Source organism: Callorhinus ursinus, unplaced genomic scaffold, assembly GCF_003265705.2.
Source record: "Callorhinus ursinus isolate GAN/ISIS: 27379988/994484 unplaced genomic scaffold, GSC_fseal_2.0 scaffold5, whole genome shotgun sequence".
NCBI classification, from domain to species: Eukaryota; Metazoa; Chordata; class Mammalia; order Carnivora; family Otariidae; genus Callorhinus; species Callorhinus ursinus.
In genome coordinates, this window is record NW_027397067.1 from 31,588,773 (window position 1) to 31,611,999 (window position 23,227).

At 37.1% G+C, this 23,227-nt stretch overlaps 1 long non-coding RNA gene across 2 annotated transcripts in view; it reads left to right on the top strand.

The window, feature by feature from the left end:
• LOC141372739 (uncharacterized) overlaps positions 1 to 23,227 on the top strand; it is a 167,110-nt gene that overhangs the window by 139,500 nt on the left and 4,383 nt on the right. The window contains exon 5 of one of the 2 annotated variants that reach the window (XR_012378140.1): positions 1,867 to 1,947. The exons of the other annotated variant lie outside the window; for it this stretch is intronic. This is a non-coding gene — a long non-coding RNA (uncharacterized lncRNA). The remainder of the gene's footprint in view (positions 1 to 1,866; positions 1,948 to 23,227) is intronic. 2 annotated transcript variants of the gene reach the window in all.

A 23,227-nucleotide genomic window follows, 5' to 3' on the forward strand; every position in this document is an offset into this window, starting at 1 on the left:
TCTTCAAAGCCAGCAATGGCAGATTGAGTCCTTCTCATAGTTTAAGTCTCTCTGATCTTCACTTCTGCTTTATGTCTTCTTGCCTCCAACTGGAGAAAATACTCTGTTTTTAAGGCCTTAAGTTAACAGACTAGTCCCACCCTAATAGTTTATGACAATCTATCCATCTCAAAATCCTTAACCTTATTCACATCTGCAAAGTGCTTTTTGACATATAACATGACATATCCACAGGTTCCAGGATCTAGAGCATAGATATTTTTGCAAGGTCATTTTGTTGCCACAACCATAAATATGGGTTTCAGAAGAGTAGCTTTGGGTTCAGTGTGAAGAACTTTCAGTAAAAAAAATTCTATTTAACATTGGGATTGTATTTTCCTTAAAATGATCCTCTGCTTCCCAGAAATGTTCAAGGACAAATCCATATCTTGGAGTTTGAAAGATAAATATTCCTATATGTAGGTCCATTGCAAGGTTTTTAGTTCAATTCTCAAATATACATGATTAAACATAATTAAAATTCCTTTAAATAATTACTACCTTCCCTTACTATTTTAGTTATTTGGAAATCTTCTCACATTTGAAAAATATCTATTTTCTGCAGGGTCCCTTGCATTTATTTTCCTGCTTTTTGCTACACTTACTTAAGTGATAAGAAAAATGTTCTTCTAATCTAATCTTCTAATCTAATACTCTTCTAATCATAGGCCTGGATTCAGAGGTGGGTGAGAATCCCAAAGAGTTTTCCCAACTTGATTTACGTCTACTCTGTGACTTTAAATCTTAAATTAGCCATTTTCAACATTAAAAAAGAAGTGAAGACTTGCAATTTTGCCATGAATTTAGCTTTTATGTCAACTTCCAGACCTTTAATCTCTATTTTATTGAAGTTTTGTCTTGCAGTACAAGATTTTAGAATAATAAGCATAGAAGAATAATTATATGTGCAAAAAAGACCAGATTCATAATTATATCACCTACTGCTTATAACATTACACATTATTTCTTAGAATGACACTGAAATAAATCTGTAGAAAATGAACTCCTAACATCTTTATTGTCCATACACCAGTTTAAAAAAATACATTATTGACACTGGCAATAATTATTCTGGGAAAGAAAGTGATAACCTTTAAAATGTCAAGCTGTTTAAACTTTTCAGATTTAAAAAAAAAACACATAGTATTTGTGAGGTACTGTCAAGAATATTTAACTAATAAGAGCTCTACTGGAATGTGCTGACAGTAGGCTGACAACTCTAAGCCAGAGCAGGATCAAGGCGACTTAGAACCTTGTAGCAATTATCTATGTAAGTCATATAATGGTCTTCTAAATGTCATGTTTGCAGGAAGAATGGGAAGAGATGACTTAATGAGATACAGGGTGCCTGTGTTCAAGGACCCTAAATTGTGACTGCCATTAATAAGTGGTGGCAGTTTAATAGGATATATCGCCACACTGGAATTTTGATAATTTTAGAGATTTTGCAGTGGACTTTCAAAATGCCTTTATCTTCAAATACCAAGAGTCCTTGTCTAACATGTAAAATTGCTTGGCGCTGAATCATATCTAGGCATCACTTTTTTTTTTTTTCATTTTGGAAAGGATTTTGATGTTGCACAAGTCAATGAACAGTTGAACTAAAATGAACACAAACTGTCACTTCAAGAATTCATCTCCATGGCAAATAATGAAGCTGGAATAAAAAAGGAAACAAAACATATTTCCTGTCAGTCAACTGTCCGGGTGTTTATTTGTTTCTTTAAGCAGAGTATTCAGATAATAGCAGGGGAAACAGATTTTCACTTATAATGTTGTTTAATAAAGGACTTGGGTGAACTGAGGATATTTTCATTTCTTTCTTAGGTAATTCCAAAATAAAATTCCTCCATGATTCTAAAGAAGTCTGAAAACATTTTCTTCAAGTTGTCCTATCAATAGGAGAAGGTAAATAAGCTAAAATATATATGAAAAATTAAACTAAATGAATAAAATAAATTTGAAAAAAATAAAATATCCTAACTTGTGCTTTTCCGCACTTGAATTTTTAGGCTAGTGATGTCTGATGTAAATGAAAGCACACTCATGTTGTTTGACATAAAATATCTTTTATCATTTATTTTAACTGGCTTCAAACCTGGTAATGATGTGAATGAGGTGACATGATTTATGTAGCCATTCTTGTCACGAGTAAGGAAAAATCCCCTAGCTTTAGAGATATTTCCATACGAAAGGTCACCAAAATGAATTACTCAAATCATCCCATTGGAGCCTTCTATTCATTCATAAAATACTTTTATAATCTGAGGGTCTTAGGGCACAAATTATGGACCGGAAAACAAATGAGGTAACACATTTTAGGTATTACCTAAAATGGTGCTTTTCTTGTAAATTACAGTCAGATTCATTGTAGTAGGTAGGCGACCCTCCTTAAGATGCACTTTTGAAAACAGGACTTTCATACCAGTTTTCAGATGCCTGAGTTCTGTTGCAATTTCTCAATCTGCAGACATTTGGTTCTTGAATTGTATGCTCAATATTCTCTTTCTCCATTTCCTCAATATATATTGAGCTCCAAAATGTGCTACTCTTAATTCCAATTCTTGTACATACTGAATGCAAATTTTCTTTTTATAGTTACTCAGTTTCTTCCTCTATTCCCTAACACTATCCTGCCTTTTCTTTCCTCTTCTCTTCCATTGCTTCTCCACCCACTATCAAGATATAACATTTCTGGGGGCACCTGTGGCTCTGTGGGCTAAGCGTCTGCCTTCGGCTAAGGTCATGATCCCGAAGTCTTGGGATCCAGCACCGCTTTGGATTCCCTGCTAAGTGGAGAGTCACCTTCTCCCTCTGCCCCTTCCCCATGACTTGTGTGCTGGCTCGCTCTCTCTCTCTCTCAAATAAATAAATAAAACCTTAAAAAAAAAGATATAACACTTCTGTCTGATTAGCCCCTCCTGGTCTTTTAAATTTGCCCTAATTTTAGTTTTAAATCACAAAGGAAATAAAGGTCACTTCTCTACATTAAAGTGTTATATAGTTCATGTACACATTAATATTTGGTGTAAACTTATTCCTGGAGACTTTTCTTTAGGCATTTCCCAGAAGAATTTTGCAATGTTGCCATGAATATCATTTGAGATTTTAGGAAACATATAAACTATATAATCTATACCTTTAGTTTTGAATTTAATTAGTATCATGTTTACATGTTATACACAGTTCTCTAAGAAGTAAGCTCTCTCACTGAAATGGTAGGTGTTTTTTTTTTAAGATTTTATTTATTTATTTATTTATTGAGAGAGGGGGAGCGGGGAAAAGGGTAGAGGGAGAGGGAGAGAGAGCATCTCCGGCAGATTCCACACTGAGCGTGGAGCCTGACACAAGTCTTGATTTCCTGACTCTGAGATCATGACCTGAGCCAAAATGAAAAGTCAGATGCTTAACCGACTGAGCCATCCAGGCACCCCTGAAATGGTAGTTTAGAAATAAACTATAAGAATATGTAAAATAATCACAATTGTTATTTTTATCATGTCTGAATCTTCCAATAGTTTTCTTGTAATTAAAGAAAATGTGATTATTCTGGGAAAAAAAACCTTTGTTCCATCCATTAAATTAAAATTATCAAAAAAGTATGTAATTTGTGATTCCATTCTGTTTAATCAGAATGGTGCCTCTTTTCCCTTAAAAAGAAGAGCAAGCAGGCAGGCAAGAAAAATAAGAAACAGCATTGTCAACTCACGTCTTTAATATGAAAGATTTTAAGAATTAGGGGGATTACTCTAATTGTATGTAGAGAGTAAATAGGTATATAATTAAATACTCTGTGGCTGCATGTATAAAATTCCTAATGGGTAAATGCATAAACTTTCATATTGTTTTATATATTCACTTCTTGAAGGGTCAAAATATACACTAAGATATTAAAAGCTCTGAAAGCCTACAGTATGGAAATCTACACTAAATCTTTCTCAAACTTATTTGACCGTGAGCCTTCTTCTGCACATTATTTTTTATAACCATTATTGACATTTCACAAAACATTTATAAAATAAAAATAAATCCCAAGTCTCAGGTCAGAGCATATTGATTAATTAAACAACAACAACAACAACAACAACAACAACAACTGGGCACCTGAGTGGCTCAGATGGTTAAGCTTCTGCCTTCGGCTCAGGTCATGATCCCAGGGTCCTGGGATCGAGTCCCACATCGGGCTTCCTGCTCAGTGGGGAGCCTGCTTCTCCCTCTGCCTCCATCTCTCTCTCTCTCTCCTTCTCTCTAAAATAAAAAATAAAAATAAATAAAACAACTATCTCAAAAGATATTAGTTTGATTCCTAGCCAGCAACTTTTATGTCTTTAAACTTCAGTGTGAGTATTCTACAAAATGAGTATCATGCAAATGATAACCACCTAACATGGTAACTGTAAAATTAAACAAGTATACAGAATTTAATTATAAACTATAAGGCATTAAGCAATTGGTTAAATAGAAAAATGTATATTTTGAGAAGTTTCATTTTGGAGTTAGACTTACCTTAAATCCCCACTATGCTATTTGCTACCTGTGGGGCACTTTGCAACCATTTTCTATTTGTGAACATAAGTTTCCTCATCTGTAAACTGAGGTTAATATACTTAACTTACATAGAAAGAATTGGAGATAAAAGACTAAAGATCTATAATACAGTAGTTTTCCAATATATGATAATAATTTAATTTGGAATTTTATTTTTTAAATGTGTAATATTTGTTGTGAATATGGTATCAGGGATGTGGGAAAGTGAGAAAATGCATGTGTTATCAGAAACCTTTTAAAACAGAACATTTAATTTTTCTCACAATATGAAAAAATAAATTACTATTGGTTTCAGTGTTTTCCAAGAAAAGGATAGAGAAGACAGTGCTAAAAATGGCAAGCCATTCTCTGTTTACCAGATCATTGAAAATAAAAATAATTATGATAAAATAATGCTAAATTTAATAGTTTGCATTGTGTATCATACATTGTGATAAGAATTCTACATTCAGGGCGTGTGGGTGACTCAGTTGGGCAACTGCCTTCAGCTCAGGTCATGATCCTGGAGTCCTGGGATCGAGTCCCACATCGGGCTCCCTGCTCAGCAGGGAGTCTGCTTCTTCTCTCTCGTGCTCTCTATCTCTCATTCTCTCTCTCTCAAATAAATAAATAAAATCTTAAAAAAAGAATTCTACATTCAATATCTAATTAACTCCTTGAAGCAGCTCTATGACATGGGTATTATTTTTCTTTAAAGGACTCAAATATATAAATGTAGTAGTCAATAGAATTTCTCATCAATTATTTGAAACACTTTTCCAGCTGAACATAGGTTAGGGGTACTTGCTAAGTGACTAACTGTAACTGTGGTCAGTGAGTTTTGACTAAAAATCAAGAATTTGCCAGTTCAAAATCTTCAAAAGCTTTCTTCGGTTTCTGGAATAATTACAGAGAATATTCAACTATGGCTGCCATCCAGCTTTTCCCATGAATGACTGGAATGAACAGTTTATATTTCTCTAAATAAACCTGAACGAACATGTAGCAGGAGAAAAAAAATAAACTCTAATATATCAGAAATATATTCATAGTAGTATAGCTATTAAATGAAAAATCCAGTATTTGAACTGTTCTTTAATACCAGAACTTTTGTTCATATTCTTTTACCTATTATATTCTTTTACCTATAAAATTACCTATTTTACCTATTACCTAATTACCTATAATAATTACCTATTATTCTTTTACCTTACCTACCTATTATACCCCCCATAAGTACAGTAGAAGGTAAATCTAAGAATTATAAAAGATACTATCTAATGACACATGGACCCATTATTACAGGTGTTATTGTCAAAGCATGTATAAGCAGACTTAGTAAGAATTTTTGTGAAGATTAATGATAAAATGATGAAAGAATACATTAGAAACCCAAAGAAGCTCAACTGTAGGTTGCATATGTATATCCCATTGAAAAAGAAAGTGATGTCTCAAAGTCTAGTTTCCTTAAGAGGCAGCTCAACTTCATCTCTGTTTTATGGAATTATACTAATTTTCATACTTCAAGTAGAGTTTTTGTATAGGATTGTCATAGTGACATGTAAGGGTAGTGAAATCACCTATCATAGTAGCACTCAAAAGAGTACTTTTACCAAGTTTCTTCTCAGGACTTTTAAGCCACAGAAATGATTTAAAAACATATTAAAAGATGCAAAAGTAAGTGATCGGTCTTATAAAGGAAAATGGAAAAGTAAAACCAAGATTGGCTGAGCTGGTGACTTAGCCTAACAAAATTTAATTTAGAAAAAATACAACTTTGATTTGCAAATAATAATTTTAGGGTTTGGGAATAGAGATTTTGAAAGATTTTTGGCAAAGTCATTGCTAGGCCTCTATTCTAGAAGATTTATATTTTCAATAACACAAATTATAGAATACAGGAGAAGTAGGAAGATGTCATTTATCAGGAGAGACAGAAAGCAGGCATATCCTGTACAGCCAGAGAAATTAGCTGGAGACATATTACCATGAAATATCTTGAAATGAAATACTCGACAAGAGCCTCAGAATTCAATGTTTTTGTATCTGATTAAAGTAATGCTTTGTATTTTGCAGCAATTTTGTACCTGGATTGCCAAATACTTTAGAAGCAAATTATTATTTTCATTATTCTATAAATGTGAAATAGAACTACAGCTAAACTGGTAAAAGCTTTTAAAGTTACAACACATAAATATAAGTTGAAGTGAAACCAAAGACTTCAGATTTCAACCTGGTGTATATAAGGCAAAAAGATATATTAATTTTAATTCAACTCATACCTTTCTTTGATCATGATAAATAATTACACACCACAGAAGAATAATCCTTCAAAGACAAGTGACCTATTTTAATTCAAGGAATATTTTATTTTCTTTATTCAATTATATTGAATTTTAAAATTCTAAAATTTAAAATAAATGCTTTAAAGAGCACCTGGCTGGCTCATTTGGTAGAGCATGTGACTCTTGACCTCAGGGTTGTGAATTTGAGCCCCACATTGGGTGTAGATATTACTTAAAAATACATTCTTTTTAAAAAAAAAAACATTTTGTTTATTTATTTGAGAGAGAGAGCACAAGAGAGGGGAGGGCCAGAGGGAGAAGCAGACTCCCTGCTGAGCAGGGAGCCTGACACAGGGCTGGATCCCGGGACTCCAGGATCATGACCTGAGCTGAAAGCAGATGCCCAACCAAGTAAGCCACCCAGGCACCCCTTAAAAATAAATGCTTAAAAAATTTAAAAAAAATTTTAAAAATGCTTTATGACCATTCTTAAAAGAGATGTGTTTCATTGTGAGCTTTTATCCAAGATTATTTTTTATTGTATCCGTGCAGCCATTTAAATAAAATAAAATTTAAACCATCTGGTAGACAAAAATGGTATCTTTCCATTTTCTATTAATTATTATATTACCTTGAGCTCTAAAATTATTACCTTGAATGCAATACAAATTCTTTGTTTCTCTGGGTTGTTATAACTGATTGCCCAATGCCTAAAAGCCCTGTAAATGAAGACTTTCTGAATACATAATGGCATCACTTACATTTATGAAAGTAGTTAAGCCAGTCTGTCATTGTAGGTAAAAATGCTAGAATGTAGCAGTGTAAATGCCTGCCACACAGGCATCACACTTCCTGATTTCAAACTATAGTACAAAGTTTTAGTAATTAAAACAGCATGGCACTGGCATAAAAAAAAAAAGACACATAGACCAGTGGAGCAGATTAGAGAGCCCAGAAATAAATGATTGCATTTACAGTCATCTCATATTTGACAGGGAAGCCAAGAACATTCACTGGGGAAAGGATAGTCTCTTCAACAAAGGGAGTTGGGAAAACTGGATAACAACATTTGGACCCCTACCTTATACCACTCAAAAAATTAACTCAAAATGTATTAAAGACTTAAACATAAGACCTGATACCATAAAACTTGAAGGAGAGGTAGGGAAGAAGCTCTTTGATGTTGTTTTTGTCTTTCTTTCTTTCTTTCTTTTTTTTTTTTTTTTGGTATGACTACAAAAGCACAAGTAACAAAAGCAAAAATCAAAAAGTAAGACTACATAAACAAAAGTTTCTGCACAGCAAAAAAAAATAATCAACAAAATGAAAAGGCAACCTATGTATGGCAGAAAATATTTGCCAACCATATATTGGATAAATGATTAATATCCAAAATATAGAAAGAACTTATGCAACGTAATAACGAAACTGTAAGCAAATAAAAAAAATGGTTAGAGGAATTAATAAACATTTTTTCAAAGAAGACATACACATTGCCAACAGGTACATGCAAAGATGCTCAGCATAACTCTTATCAGGAAAATGAAAATCAAAATCACAACGAGAAACCACCTCTCACCTATTAGAGTGGCATCATCCAGAAGACAAAAGATAACAAGTGTTGGTGAGGATGTGAAGTAAAGGGAACTTTTGGTGAGAATATAAATGCTGCATCCATTATGGAAAATGGTATTGCATTTCCCCCAAAAATTAAAAATAGAATTACCATATGATCCAGCAATTCCACTTTTGGAATAAGCAACTGAAAACAAAATATCAAAGAAATACCCACACTTCCATGTTATTTGCAACATCATTTACAATAACCTAGATACGGAAACAACTGGCATCTGTCAACGAATAAATGAATAAAGAAGATGTGGTCTATATATACAATGGAATTATGTATATATATATATATATATATATATATATATTATTCAGTCATGAGAAAGAGGCAGATCTTGCCATTTGCAACAACATGGGTGGACCTTGAGGTCTTATGCCAAGTGAGATGTGTCAGACAGAGAAAGACAGATGCTGAATGATGTTACTTATAAATGGAATCTAAAAAAGCTGAACTTGTGAGAACAGAGTAGAATAGTGATTAGAAAACCTCATTTAGACTTCTGGTGCCATATTTCTGCATAGCTCTTTCCTCTACTGCATCATACTTCACAAATCAGGCCCCTCATTAGTCTTACTCTCCAAACTTAGTCTTCAACTCAGCAAGGCCATGTGCATATGCTCAGACTCCATATATCTACACCACAGACCAGAAAGTGCCTTGGCAGAATTTTGAGGCAAATGTGGGGATCGCCTTATGTGTTCCCTTCTCTCATGTATCACAGTACTGTACTGCCTCTTTCCTAATACCTGAAAACAGCTGTTTTATAGATTTCTAAATACTGATTTCTTTCCTATATTAGTAGGAAAGCAAAGCTTATCCCAGTTACTCCAAGGTGGTCAGAGGTTTTAAAGACTTCTAGATAGTCTTTTTTTTTTTTTAAGATTTTATTTATTTTTTCGACAGAGAGAGACACAGCGAGAGAGGGAACACAAGCAGGGGAAGTGGGAGAGAGAAGCAGGCTTCCTGCAGAGCAGGAAGCCTGATGCAGGCCTCGATCCCAGGACCCCGGGACCATGACCTGAGCCGAAGGCAGACACTTAATGACTGAGCCACCCAGGCGCCCCAGGACTTCTGAATATTCTTAAAGGTGCCATAGAAAGGGTACATGTGAATGCATTTTCAAGAAGTTATACAACTTTTAATATGACTAACTCCACTTAGAATTATGCTTTGTGGCAGGCTTCCATAGGTGCTGAATTATTGGGGTGTTATGAAAGATAATGGGGCCAATATATTTAATTGTAAAGTTCATTTAGTTCTATAAAGAAAGATGTCATTAGAAGAAGAGGGGAGGCTGGTTGGCTCAGTTGGTCAAGTGTCTGCCTTTGGCTCAAGTCATGATCCCAGAGTCCCAGGATTGAGCCTTGCATCGGGCTCCCTGCTCAGCAGGGCATCTGCTTCTCCCTCTGCCCTTCACTCTGCTCATGCTGTCCCTCTCGCTCTCTCTCAAATAAATAAATAAAATCTAAAAAAGAAGAAGAAACTGCTGCCACCACTGCAACCACCACCCTGCTTTTTAAAAAGTAAGCCAAAAAATTTTAACTGCACCCTCTGAAATGTTTAGGAATGAAATCCGATGGAAGGAAATGTCTTCAGGTTTCATAATAACAGAGAAACCTGAAAGAATAGACATGTTTCTTAGTATTGAGCAATCCTGCTTATCAAAAGTGAAATTGAAATGGAAATTTCTAAAGACAAAATTTCCTTGGAGAACCACTTCATTAAATTTAGTTATTATTCAAGGTTTGTTTAAGGATATTTTAAATATTAGCCAAATTTTGATAACATTTCAGAAATCAGACTAACAAATAGTCCAACTATTCCAGTAATTAAGTCACAGTTTGATAAATACTTCCTCAGTTTAACAACTTTGCTAGAATAGATGCATACTTTAGGTAAAGAAAAATTAAATATAGATGACTGAAGACCCTTTTATTCTACTGATTTTTGTTTGCTTTTTAAATTTAATCCATCATAAATGTTCCTTTAGACTCCAAGGGCTACTGACAGAAAATCAGCTAGCTGTCAAGCAGAGTTCATGTTACTGAAGCAATGTGAATCATTATTATTTTTTTATGTGAGGAAAAAGTAACATAAATGGAAAACAGCTGTCAGGCATAATTCAGTTCATTATTGTTTAATGCAATAGAGGTAGAATCTTATGAAACATTAATTCCATTGAAAATAGAAGCATAGTCATGGACATTTCTCTCAGTTCCTTACAGCACTAGGGATGCCAACATAAAGCTGTGTGATCAACAGGAGATTCTGTGTCACTGATCTTCACCTTGTCACAGAAAGGGTTTCAGAACAGTCATGTCTTTGTGGGCAGTGATGTCAGAAAAGTCTTCCTTTTGTCTGCAATCCAAACAGAATAATTATTAAAAAAGTGCTGGATAAATAATATATCTAAAACCTTTAAGATATTATTATAGATTATTTACAAGATAAATTTCATAATCACTTTAAAGAGTATCTGTTTTTCATGGTGGCCTTGACCTGATCTGGTTAACAAAGTAGTTATCCATAACTTAATTTTTTTCCCAAATGAAACAATGGATCTCTACTTCCACCAAGGAAAAAGTGATGAGTTCTGATAAAGCTGTAATATTAATACACTCTTCCACTCTAATAGTTCCTTCTTAAGCTGAACAAGTCTATTTAAAGCACAGTTTTACTTTTTACTCTCTTCTCCAAAATATTTCCATAGCTTTCTGTATTTTTTAATAATTAAAAAATAGTATTATGGCATGTAACATAAGATTTTAGAACCTCATTCTTGTCTGTTTCTCCAGGTTTATCCAGAACATTTCCATTCTCTACTCTAGTCTGAACTTTACCCTTGATAATTTTCTCACATTGTGCTTTCTTGACCTCAGAATCTTTGCATTAACCCTTCCTCCTCCCCACTCTTTCCAGTTCTAGGACTCACTCAATTTCACTCTCTAAATTTCATTCTTAATTTTCATTCTCTAGATTATAATTTCTAAATGATACTTATCATGTACTTCAGGGGGCAATCTCTAAACCCTTCTCTCATGACTAGAATAAATTGTCTGTTTTCTTACCTCTGTATTTTTTCATAACTCTTACCATTTAATTTTTTAATTTTTAATTTTTTTTAAAGATTTTATTTATTAATTTTAGAAAGAGAGAAGGAGCAGGGGGAGGGGTAGAGGAAGAGGGAGAAGAAGACTCCCCTCTCCATCCCGGAACTCCAGGACAATGACCTGAGCAGAAGGCAGACGCTTTACAGACTGAGTCATCCAGGTGCCCCAACTTTTACCATTTTTTTTTAATTTTTTTATTGTTATGTTAATCACCATATATTACATCATTAGTTTTTGATGCAGTGTTCCATGATTCATTGTTTGTTCATAACACCCAGTGCTCCATGCAGAACGTGCCCTCCTCAATACCCATCACCAGGCTAACCCATCCCCCCACCCCCCTACCCTCTAGAACCCTCAGTTTGTTTTTCAGAGTCCATCATTTCTCATGGTTCGTCTCCCCCTCTGACATACTCCCCTTTTCTTCCTCTCCTGTTATCTTCTTCTTTTCCTTTTTTCTTAAAATATGTTGCGTTATTTGTTTCAGAAGTACAGATCTGTGATTCAACAGTCTTGCACTATTCACAGCGCTCACCGTAGCACATACCCTCCCCAATGTCTATCACCCAGCCATCCCATCCCTCCCACCCCCAACCACTCCAGTAACACTCAGTTTGTTTCCTGAGATTAAGAATTCCTCATATCAGTGAGGTCATGTGATACATGTCTTTCTCTGATTGACTTATTTCACTCAGCATAACACCCTCCAGTTCTATCCACGTCGTTGCAAATGGCAAGATCTCATTCCTTTTGATGGCTGCATAATACTCCATTGTGTATATATACCACATCTTCTTTATCCATTCATCTGTCGATGGGCATCTTGGCTCTTTCCACAGTTTGGCTATTGTGGACATTGCTGCTATAAACACTGGGGTACATGTACCCCTTCGGGTCCCTACATTTGTATCTTTGTGGTAAATACCCAGTAGTGCAATTGCTGGATCGAACGGTAGCTCTAATTTCAACTGTTTGAGGAACCTCCATACTGTTTTCCAGAGGGGTTGCACCAGCTTGCATTCCCACCAACAGTGTAGGAGGGTTCCCCTTTCTCCACATCCCCGCCAACATCTGTCGTTCCCTGACTTGTTAATTTTAGCCATTCTGACGGGTGTGAGGTGGTATCTCATTGAGGTTTTGATTTGGAGTTCCCTGATGCCGAGTGATGTTGAGCACTTTTTCATGTGCCTGTTGGCCATTTGGATGTCTTCTTTGGAGAAATGTCTGTTCATGTCTTCTGCCCATTTCTTGATTGGATTATTTGTTCTTTGGGTGTTGAGTTTGATAAGTTCTTTATAGATTTTGGATACTAGCCCTTTATCTGATATGTCCTTTGCAAATATTTTCTCCCATTCTGTCGGTTGTCTTTTGGTTTTGTGGACTGTTTCTTTTGCTGTGCAAAAGCTTTTTATCTTGATGAAATCCCAATAGTTCATTTTTGCCCTGGCTTCCCGTGCCTTTGGCGATGTTTCTAGGAAGAAGTTGCTGCGGCTAAGGTCGAAAAGGTTGCTACCTGTGTTCTCCTTTAGGATTTGGATGGACTCCTGTCTCACGTTTAGGTCTTTCAACCATTTGGAGTCTATTTTTGTGTGAGGTGTAAGGAAATGGTCCAGTTTCATTCTTCTGCATTTGGCTGTCCAATTTTCCCAACAACATTTGTTGAAGAGACTGTCTTTTTGCCATTGGACATTCTTTCCTGCTTTGTCAAAAATAAGTTGACCATAGAGTTGAGGGTCCATTTCTGGGCTCTCGATTCTGTTCCATTGATCTATGTGTCTGTTTTTGTGCCAGTACCATACTGTCTTGATGATGACAGCTTTGTAATAGAGCTGGAAGTCCGGAATTGTGATGCCGCCAGCTTTGCTTTTCTTTTTCAGTATTCCTCTGGCTAGTCGGGGTCTCTTCTGGTTCCATACAAATTTTAGGATTATTTGTTCCATTTCTTTGAAAAAAGTGGATGGTATTTTGATGGGGATTGCATTGAATGTGTAGATTGCTCTAGGTAGCATTGACATCTTCACAATGTTGATTCTCCCAATCCATGAGCATGGAACGTTTTTCCATTTCTTTGTGTCTTCTTCAATTTCTTTCATGAGTATTTTATAGTTTTCTGAGTACAGATCCTTTGCCTCTTTGGTTAGATTTATTCCTAGGTATCTAATGGTTTTGGGTGCAATTGTAAATGGGATAGACTCCTTGATTTGTCTCTCTTCTGTCTTGTTGTTGGTGTATAGGAATGCCACTAATTTCTGTGCATTGATTTTATAGCCTGCTACTTGACTGAATTCCTGTATGAGTTCTAGCAGTTTTGGGGTGGAGTCTTTTGGGTTTTCCACGTACAGTATCATATCATCTGCAAAGAGTGAGAGTTTGACTTCCTCTTTGCCGATTTGGATGCCTTTGATTTCTTTTTGTTGTCTGATTGCTGTGGCTAGGACTTCTAATACTATGTTGAATAGCAGTGGTGAGAGTGGACATCCCTGCCGCATTCCTGACCTTAGGGGAAAGGCTCTCAGCCTTTCCCCATTGAGAATGATACTCGCTGTAGGTTTTTCATAGATGGCTTTTATGATATTGAGGTATGTACCCTCTATCCCTATACTCTGAAGAGTTTTGATCAAGAAAGGATGCTGTACTTTGTCAAATGCTTTTTCTGCATCTATTGAGAGGATCATATGATTCTTGTTCTTTCTTTTGTTAATGTATTGTATCACGTTGATTGATTTGCGGATGTTGAACCAGCCTTGCAGCCCAGGAATAAATCCCACTTGGTCGTGGTGAATAATCCTTTTAATGTACTGTTGGATCCTATTGGCTAGTATTTTGGTGAGAATTTTTGCATCCATGTTCATCAAGGATATTGGTCTGTAATTCTCTTTTTTGATGGGGTCTTTGTCTGGTTTTGGGATCAAGGTAATGCTGGCCTCATAAAATGAGTTTGGAAGTTTCCCTTCCATTTCTATTTTTTGGAACAGTTTCAGGAGAATAGGTATTAATTCTTCTTGAAAGGTCTGATAGAATTCCCCTGGGAAGCCATCTGGCCCTGGGCTTTTGTTTCTTGGGAGATTTTTGATGACTGTTTCAATTTCCTTAGTGGTTATAGGTCTGTTCAGGTTTTCTATTTCTTCCTGGTTCAATTTTGGTAGTTGATACATCTCTAGGAATGCACCCATTTCTTCCAGGTTATCTAATTTGCTGGCATAAAGTTGCTCATAATATGTTCTTATAATTGTTTGTATTTCTTTGGTGTTGGTTGTGATCTCTCCTCTTTCATTCATGATTTTGTTGATTTGGGTCATTTCTCTTTTCTTTTTGATCAGTCTGGCCAGGGGTTTATCAATCTTGTTAATTCTTTCAAAGAACCAGCTCCTAGTTTCGTTGATCTGTTCTACTGTTCTTTTGGTTTCTAGTTCATTGATTTCTGCTCTGATCTTTATTATTTCTCTTCTCCTGCTGGGTTTAGGCTTTATTTGCTATTCTTTCTCCAGCTCCTTTAGGTGTAGGGTTAGGTTGTGTATTTGAGACCTTTCTTGTTTCTTGAGAAAGGCTTGTATTGCTATATAGTTTCCTCTCAGGACTGCCTTTGCTGTATCCCAAAGATTTTGAACAGTTGTGTTTTCATTTTCATTGGTTTCCATGAATTTTTTTAATTCTTCTTTAATTTCTTGGTTGACCCATTCATTCTTTAGTAGGATGCTCTTTAGCCTCCATGTATTTGAGTTCTTTCCGACTTTCCTCTTGTGGTTGAGTTCTAGTTTCAAAGCATTGTGGTCTGAAAATATGCAGGGAATGATCCCAATCTTTTGGTACCGATTGAGACCTGATTTGTGACCTAGGATGTGATCAATTCTGGAGAATGTTCCATGGGCACTAGAGAAGAATGTGTATTCCGTTGCTTTGGGATGGAATGTTCCGAATATATCTGTGAAGTCCATTTGGTCCAGTGTGTCATTTAAAGTCTTTATTTCCTTGTTGATCTTTTGCTTAGATGATCTGTCCATTTCAGTCAGGGGGGTGTTAAAGTCCCCCACTATTACTGTATTGTTGTCAATGTGTTTCTTTGCTTTTGTTATTAATTGCCTTATATAATTGGCTGCTCCCATGTTCGGGGCATAGATATTTACAATTGTTAGATCTTCTTGTTGGATAGACCCTTTAAGTAGGATCTACTGTCCTTCCTCATCTCTTATTACAGTCTTTGTTTTAAAATCTAGTTTGTCTGATATAAGGATTGCCACCCCAGCTTTCTTTTGGTGTCCATTAGCATGGTAAATGGTTTTCCACCCCCTCACTTTCAATCTGGGGGTGTCTTTGGGTCTAAAATGAGTCTCTTGCAGAGAGCATATTGATGGGTCTTGTTTTTTAATCCAATCTGATAGCCTGTGTCTTTTGATTGGGGCATTGAGCCCATTTACATTCAGGGCAACTAGTGAAAGGTATGAATTTAGTGCCATTGTATTACCTGTAAGGTGACTGTTAACTGTCTGTTGTCTGTGTTCGTTTCTGCTCTTTGCTGCTTTTAGGTTCTCTCTTTGCTTAGAGGACCCCTCTCAATATTTCTTGGAGGGCTGGTTTCGTGTTTGCAAATTCCTTTAGTTTTTGTTTGTTCTGGAAGCTTTTTATCTCTCCTTCTATTTTCAGTGATAGCCTAGCTGGATATAGTATTCTTGGCTGCATATTTTTCTCGTTTAGTGCTCTGAAGATATCTTGCCAGTCCTTTCTGGCCTGCCACGTCTCTGTGGATAGGTCTGTTGCCAATCTAATGTTTCTACCATTGTAGGTTACATATCTCTTCTCCCGAGCTGCTTTCAGGATTTTCTCTTTGTCTCTGAGACTCGTAAGTTTTACTATTAGATGTCAGGGTGTTGACCTATTTTTATTGATTTTGAGAGGGGTTCTCTGAGCCTCCTGGATTTTAATGTCTTTTTCCTTCCTCACATTAGGGAAGTTTTCTGCTATAATTTGCTCCAATATACCTTTGGCCCCCCTCTCTCTCTCTTCTTCTTCTTCTGGGATCCCAATTATTCTAATGTTGTTTCGTCTTATCGTATCACTTATCTCTCGAATTCTGCCCTCGTGATCCTGTAGTTGTTTCTCTCTCTTTTTCTCAGCCTCTTTATTTTCCATCATTTGGTCTTCTATATCGCTGATTCTCTCTTCTGCCTCATTTATCCTAGCAGTTAGTGCCCCCATTTTTGATTGCACCTCATCAATAGCCTTTTTGATTTCGTTTTGGTTAGATTTTAGTTCTTTTATTTCTCCAGAAAGGGTTTCTCTAATAACTTCCACGCTTTTTTCAAGCCCAGCTAGTATCTTTAAAGTCATGATTCTGAACTCTAGGTCCGACATCATACTAATGTCTGTATTGAGTAGGTCCCTGGCTGAAGGTACTACCTCTTGTTCTTTTTGCTAAGGTGATTTCTTTCGTCTTGTCATTTTATCCAGAGGAGAATAGATGAATGAGAGAACGAAATGCTAACAGGTTTACAACGTCCCCAGCAAATATACTGTATACAAATCAGAAAAGACCTGAAACCAGGGGAAAAGAAAGGGAAAGAAAGAAAAAAGAAAGAGAAAAAAGAAAAAAAAAGATAAAAACAAAAACAAAACAATACAAAAAAAGCAGAATATGATCAAATATGATCAGGCTAGTGCATAGATCAGTGCCACACACTAGATTTTGGGCGTATTTTGGTCTGTTAGAAAAAAGTGCCTCCTAAAATTTTAAAGGAAGAAAGACATATATGTACAAAATAAGGGTTGATACAATGAAGGGATGGAAGATGACTGTAAAGATGAAAATTATAAAAGGTTTTATAAAAGGACTTGGTAAGATAAGTTGTTTGAAAAAAGAAAGAAGATTTAAGAAAAGAAAAAAAAAAAGGAAAAAGGGAGAGAATGTGATCAGGCAGGAGACTAGAACAAAGCCATACACTAGTGATTTAGGGTATATTTTGATCTGTTAGAAGTAACTGTACCTCAAAATTTTAAAGAGAGAACAACTTATATATATATGCCAAAAATAAGGGTAACTACTATGAAGGGATAAAATATGACTCTAAAAATGAAAAATGAAAAATGTTTTTTTTTTTAAAAGGGATTGATAAGATGTTGGTTAAAAAAGGGAAAAAGAAAAATAAAAAAAAAACAGTCAACAAAAATTAACTTTGATGAAATAATGAATCATGGTAAAAAAAAAAAAAAAAGCCATGAATCTATGTGCAGTATTCCCCTAGCGCTGGAGTTCTCCCGTTCTCCTTGATCAATCAACTTGGTCTTGGCTTGCTGGCTGTTTGTGCTGATCTTCTGGGGGAGGGGCCTGTTGCTGTGGTTTCCAAATGTCTTTGCCGGAGGCGGAATTGCCCCGCCCTTGTGGGTCCGGGCTAAGGAAGCTGCTCCGGTTTGCTCTCAGGAGCTTTTGTTCCCCGCAAGCTCTCCGTACAGCCTTGGAGGACCAGGGCAGAAATGGTGGCCTCCCAATCTCCACCCGGAGGAGCTGAGAACTCGGGGCCCCGCTCCTCAGTGTGGCCCCAGAGAAAAGCAGTCACTCCCGTGTCCCCGGTCTCCAGCCGCACTCCGTGCTCACCCGGCCTGTGACCGAGCGTTGCTATCTCTGGCACCCGACCCCTCGCAAAGTCTCCAAACCCAGCAGATCCCTGCAGTGCGTTCCCGCACCGCTCCTCCCCGGGAAGGAAGGGGAGTCTCCCCGGATCTGCTGCCTGCTGGGTCCCTGCTGGAGGAGCCGTGCCCCGACTGGGCCGCGGATCACAGTTTATGGCAACCCCGAGCTGAGAGCCCGCGACTCTGCTCCGTCTCTGCAGCCAGCTTCCCCGCTCTGATACCTGGGAGCTCTGGCGCACTCAGGCACCCCCGGTCTCTCCGTGACCCCAAGGGTCCTGAGACCACACTGTCCCGGGAGGATTCCACCCCCCGCTTAGCCACTGCAGCGACGTCCCTCCACGGAGCCAACTTCTAAAAGGTCCGATTTTTTGCTCCGCGGCTCTAGCACTTGCCAGAAGCGGCCGGCGGAGGCCCCTCCCCCGCCGTCTATCCTCCCGAATATCGCCTCGGATTCACTTCTCCGCACGTCCTACCTTCCAGAAAGTGGTCGCTTCTCTGTTCAGAGAGTTGTTGCTACTCTCTTCTTCGGTCTCCTGTTGAGTTCGTAGGTGTTCAGAATGGTTTGATCCCCATTCAGCTGAATTCCTGAGACCAGACGTGATTTTATTTATTTGGGTCTCTTTCTTTTCTTTTTGATAATTCTGGCTAGGGGTTTATCAATTTTATTAATTTTTTTTCAAAGAACCAGCTCCTGGTTTTCTTGATCTAGTCTACTGGGGTTTTCGTTTGTTTTTTATATCATTTATTTTTGCTCCCCTCTCTATTACTTCCTCCATTCTGCTGGCTTTAGACTTCATTTGTTGTTTTATCTTTCTAGCTCCTTTAGGTGTAAGGTTAGGTTGCTTATTTGATTTTCTTGCTTCTTGAGGCAGGCCTGTATTCTACATATTTCCCTCTTAGGACCACTTTTGCTGCATCCCAAAGTTTTTGGACAGTTGTGTTTTTACTTTGATTTGTTTCCATGTATTTTTAAATTTCTTCTTTAATTTCCTGATTGACCCATTCATTCTTTAGTAGGATTTTCTTTTCTTTTTTCTTTTTTTTTTAAGATTTGATTTATTAATTTCACAGAGAGACACAGCAAGAGAGGGAACACAAGCAGGGGGAGTGGGAGAGGGAGAAGCAGGCTTCCCGCCGAGTAGGGAGCCCGATGTGGGACTCGATCCCAGGACTCTGGGATCATGACCTGAGCCGAAGGCAGATGCTTAACGACTGAGCCACCCAGGTGCCCCAGTAGGATTTTCTTTAACCTCCATTTATTTATGGTCTTTCCAAATTTTTTCTTGTGGTTGCCTTCAAGTTTCATAGTGTTGCAGTCAGAAAATATTCATGGTATGATCTCAATCTTTTCGTCCTTGTTGAAGCCTGATTTGTGACCCAGTATGGAATCTAGTCTGGAGAATGATCCATGTGCACTTGAAAAGAATGTGTTTTCTGCTGTTTTATAATGGAATGTTCTGAATATATCTGTTATGTCCATCTGGTCCAGTGTGTCATTCAAAGCCATTGTTTCCTTGTTTATTTTCTGTTTAGATGATCTGTCTGGTAAGTGGGTGTTAAAGTCCTCTACTATAATTATATTATTATCAATGGGTTCTTTTATGTTTGTTATTAATTGTTTTATATAATTGGCTGTTCCCAAGTTGGGGGCATAAATATTTATAATTGTTAGTTCTTTTTGTGGGTAGTCCCCTTTGTTATAATATATTGCCCTTCTTCATGGCTTGTTACAGTCTGGTTTAAAATATAATTTGTCTGATACAAATATTGCTACTCCAGGTTTCTTTTGAAGTCCATTTCCATTGGAAATGTTTCTCTATATCCTCACTTTCAATCTACAGGTGTCAATGTCTAAACTGTATCTCTTGTAGGCAGCATATAGATAGGCTTTTTTTTTTTACACCATTCTAACAACCTATATCTTTTGATTGGAGCATTTATTTCATTTATATTCAGAGTGGTTATTGATAGATAATGTTTATAATAGATAGATAATCTACAATGATGGATAGTTATATTTAGTGCCATTTTATTACTTGTTTTGTCATTGTTGCTGGAGTTTTTCTCTGCTCCTTTTTAGTCTCGTCACTTTTGGTCTTTCTTTCCCACTAAAAGTGTCCCTTTTAATATTTCTTGCAGGACTGGTTTAGTGGTCACAAACTCTTTTAGTTTTTGTCTAAGTAACTCTTTATCTTTCCTTTTATTCTGAATGATAGCCTTGCTGGATAGAATATTCTTGGCTGCAGATTTTTTTCCCATTCAGCACATTGAATATATTGTGCCATTCCCTTTTGGCTTGCCAAATTGCTGTGGAGAAATCTGAAATTAGCCTTCTTGGTCTTCCCTTGTAAGTTAGGGACTTCTTGTTGCTTTTAATTTTTTTCTTTATCTCTGTATTTTGCAAATTTAACTACAATATGTGTTGGTGTTGCCTGCTTTCATTGATTTTGATGCGTGTTCTCTGTGCCTCCTGGATCTGCATGTCTGTCTCCTTCTCCAGATTTGGGAAGTTTTCAGCTGTAATTTGCTCAAATATATCTTCTGCTCCCTTTTCTCTCTCTTCTTCTTCTGAGACTCCTGTGATACAAATGTCGTTATGCTTGATGCAGTCACTGAATTCCCCATGTCTACTTTCAAGATCCAGGATTTTTCTTTCCTTCTTTTGTTCAGCTTCATTATTTTCCATAATTCTATCTTCTATATCATTTATTCATTCCTCTGTTTCTTTCATCCTTGTGGTCATTACATCCAGTTGGTTTCAATTCTTGGTTATCACATTTTTCATTTTGGCCTTTTTGGTTTTTAGCTCTTTTATCTCAGTGGTAATTGTCTCCCTGATGTCTTCTATGCTTTTCTCAAGCCCACTAGTGTCCTCATGATTGTTCCTTTAAATTCTGTGTCAGGTATATTATTACTCATATCTGCTTCTATCAGATCCTTCACCATGATCTTTTCTTGGTCTTTCTTTTGGGATGAATTTCTCCATCTTGGCATTTTCTCTAGGTCTTTGTGTTCTTCTCTGTGTTAGGAAAGCCTGTTATGTTACCTGCTCCTGAGAGTAATGGGTTTATGAAGAAGGGGTCATATAATGTCCAGGGCCTGGCACTTCAGGAAGTATCTCTGGTGTGTGCTGTATACACTCTGCGGCTATGTTATGGCTGCTCTATTCCTCAGGTCAGCTCTCTGAAGAATTTCTCCTTGCATGCATGGGGGTGTTTGGACCTTGACCACAGTGTGGTGAGTGTTAACTAGGTGTGTTTTTTTCTGCTTGCTTAAAAGAGACCTGATTCTTTTTCCACTAGAATTGAAGCTTTGCAAACTTTTTGGTCAGTAGGTGTGGTGCACGCAGGGTTTTATGCTGATCTTCTGGGGGAGGGGTCCATTACACTTGTAGTTAGGCCAGCTTGCCTGAGAAAAGCCATACCAGTGGAGCACAGGGGGGTGGACTTGGTGTAAGCATGTTAGACAGCCAGTATTGGTTCTGTGCTGTTTACTGAATTTGGTTTATGCTGAGGGGCGGGAGAGGGAAATGGCACCCACTAGTTTTTTCCGTGGAGAGGCAATGCCACCTCTCATAGATGTGCTCCAAAAAGTACGAACTATCTTTCCCTGTGCCCCTTAGGTGATCCTTAGTTTATGCAGTCGGCCTGGGATTATTTGCCTGCCTCTGCTCCAGGAGTAGGGCCGTGTCCTCAGGTGTCTATCACAGCCAAGTCTGGGGACCTTTGAAACTCCGGTTTTTGAGACCCACTGGTTGCAAAAACTCAGGAAATTCAGCCCCTCTCCTTTTCTGAGCCAATGGCTTTGGGGAACAGTTCTTGTGCTTCTCGCTGTGTACTCTACTCACTCTCTCTCGCCTTTCTCCACAACCACGGTTCCCTCCCCCCCACAGCACCTGCAATCTGTTTCTTCCCCATTACCAGTCTCCGAACTTCCCATCTTCCTTGAAGTGGCCTCTTCTCTCCCTTTAGTTGTGCAGTTTGTCCTGTCAGTCCTCAGGTTGACTTCTTGAGTATTCAGAATGATTTGATAGGTATCTAGCTGTGCTCAAGGGCCACGGCAAGCCAGGGGTCCTCCTACTACACCACCATCTTTGCCTTAGTAAAATTTTTAAATTTTAATTACTGTTATTGTACTTTTCAACTTGAGAAATTCCAATTGGGTCTTTTTTGATAATTTCTATCTCTATTGTTTACACACTTTCCCTTAATTTTTTAAGTGTGCTTTCTTTTGCTTCTTTTAATATAGTAGCTGTTTTGAAATGTTTGTCTATTGTTTATTAAGCAACATATAAAAACATTTGGAAACTGATTCTATGGACAATTTTTCTCCTAAAATATGGATTACTCTTTCCTGTTTCTTTCAAAATTGAATATTTTGGATAGCATATTATACCAATTACAGATTTTATTTTCCCTCTGAAATTTGTTTGTGTTGTTTTGTGTTTCTTTTTCTATTTGTTTCTTTCTTTGATAACTTGTCAAACTAAATTTGTGAAATTAGTCTCACTTGCAGTGGGGTACTGCAGATGTCTCTAATTTTTAAAAAATAAATATTTTTATTTTTAAACCTGACTTCATAGGTGTCATTCTTATATGTTTTTAGATTGGTGGACAGATAAATATTAGATAGAGATTTGTGATTAACTACCTCAATCTAGTAAGGTTTCTGTCTGATGGCTCTGTGCATAAGGGAACACATTGAAAGTCAGGCCATTTGTAAGTCTTTCTATCTTGTACTTTCATTGGACTCTTTTGTATCTGCTATTCACATGTGCATATCCTCCTACTTGCCAGGTATATGAAGCTGGTTGGGCCTCTGTCCATTCTTCATTATACATGTACACAGGCTCAGGGAGGCATATGCTTATTCCAGCCATGCAACTTTAGGTAGTTAAAGCTGTTTGCATTCTCTCATTTCCTGCCTTAAAGTTGTCACTTCCACCAATGATGCTACTGAGTGTGACTATTACCCACTGCTTCAATAAGTTAGTTTTTTTTCCCAAACAGCCAAAA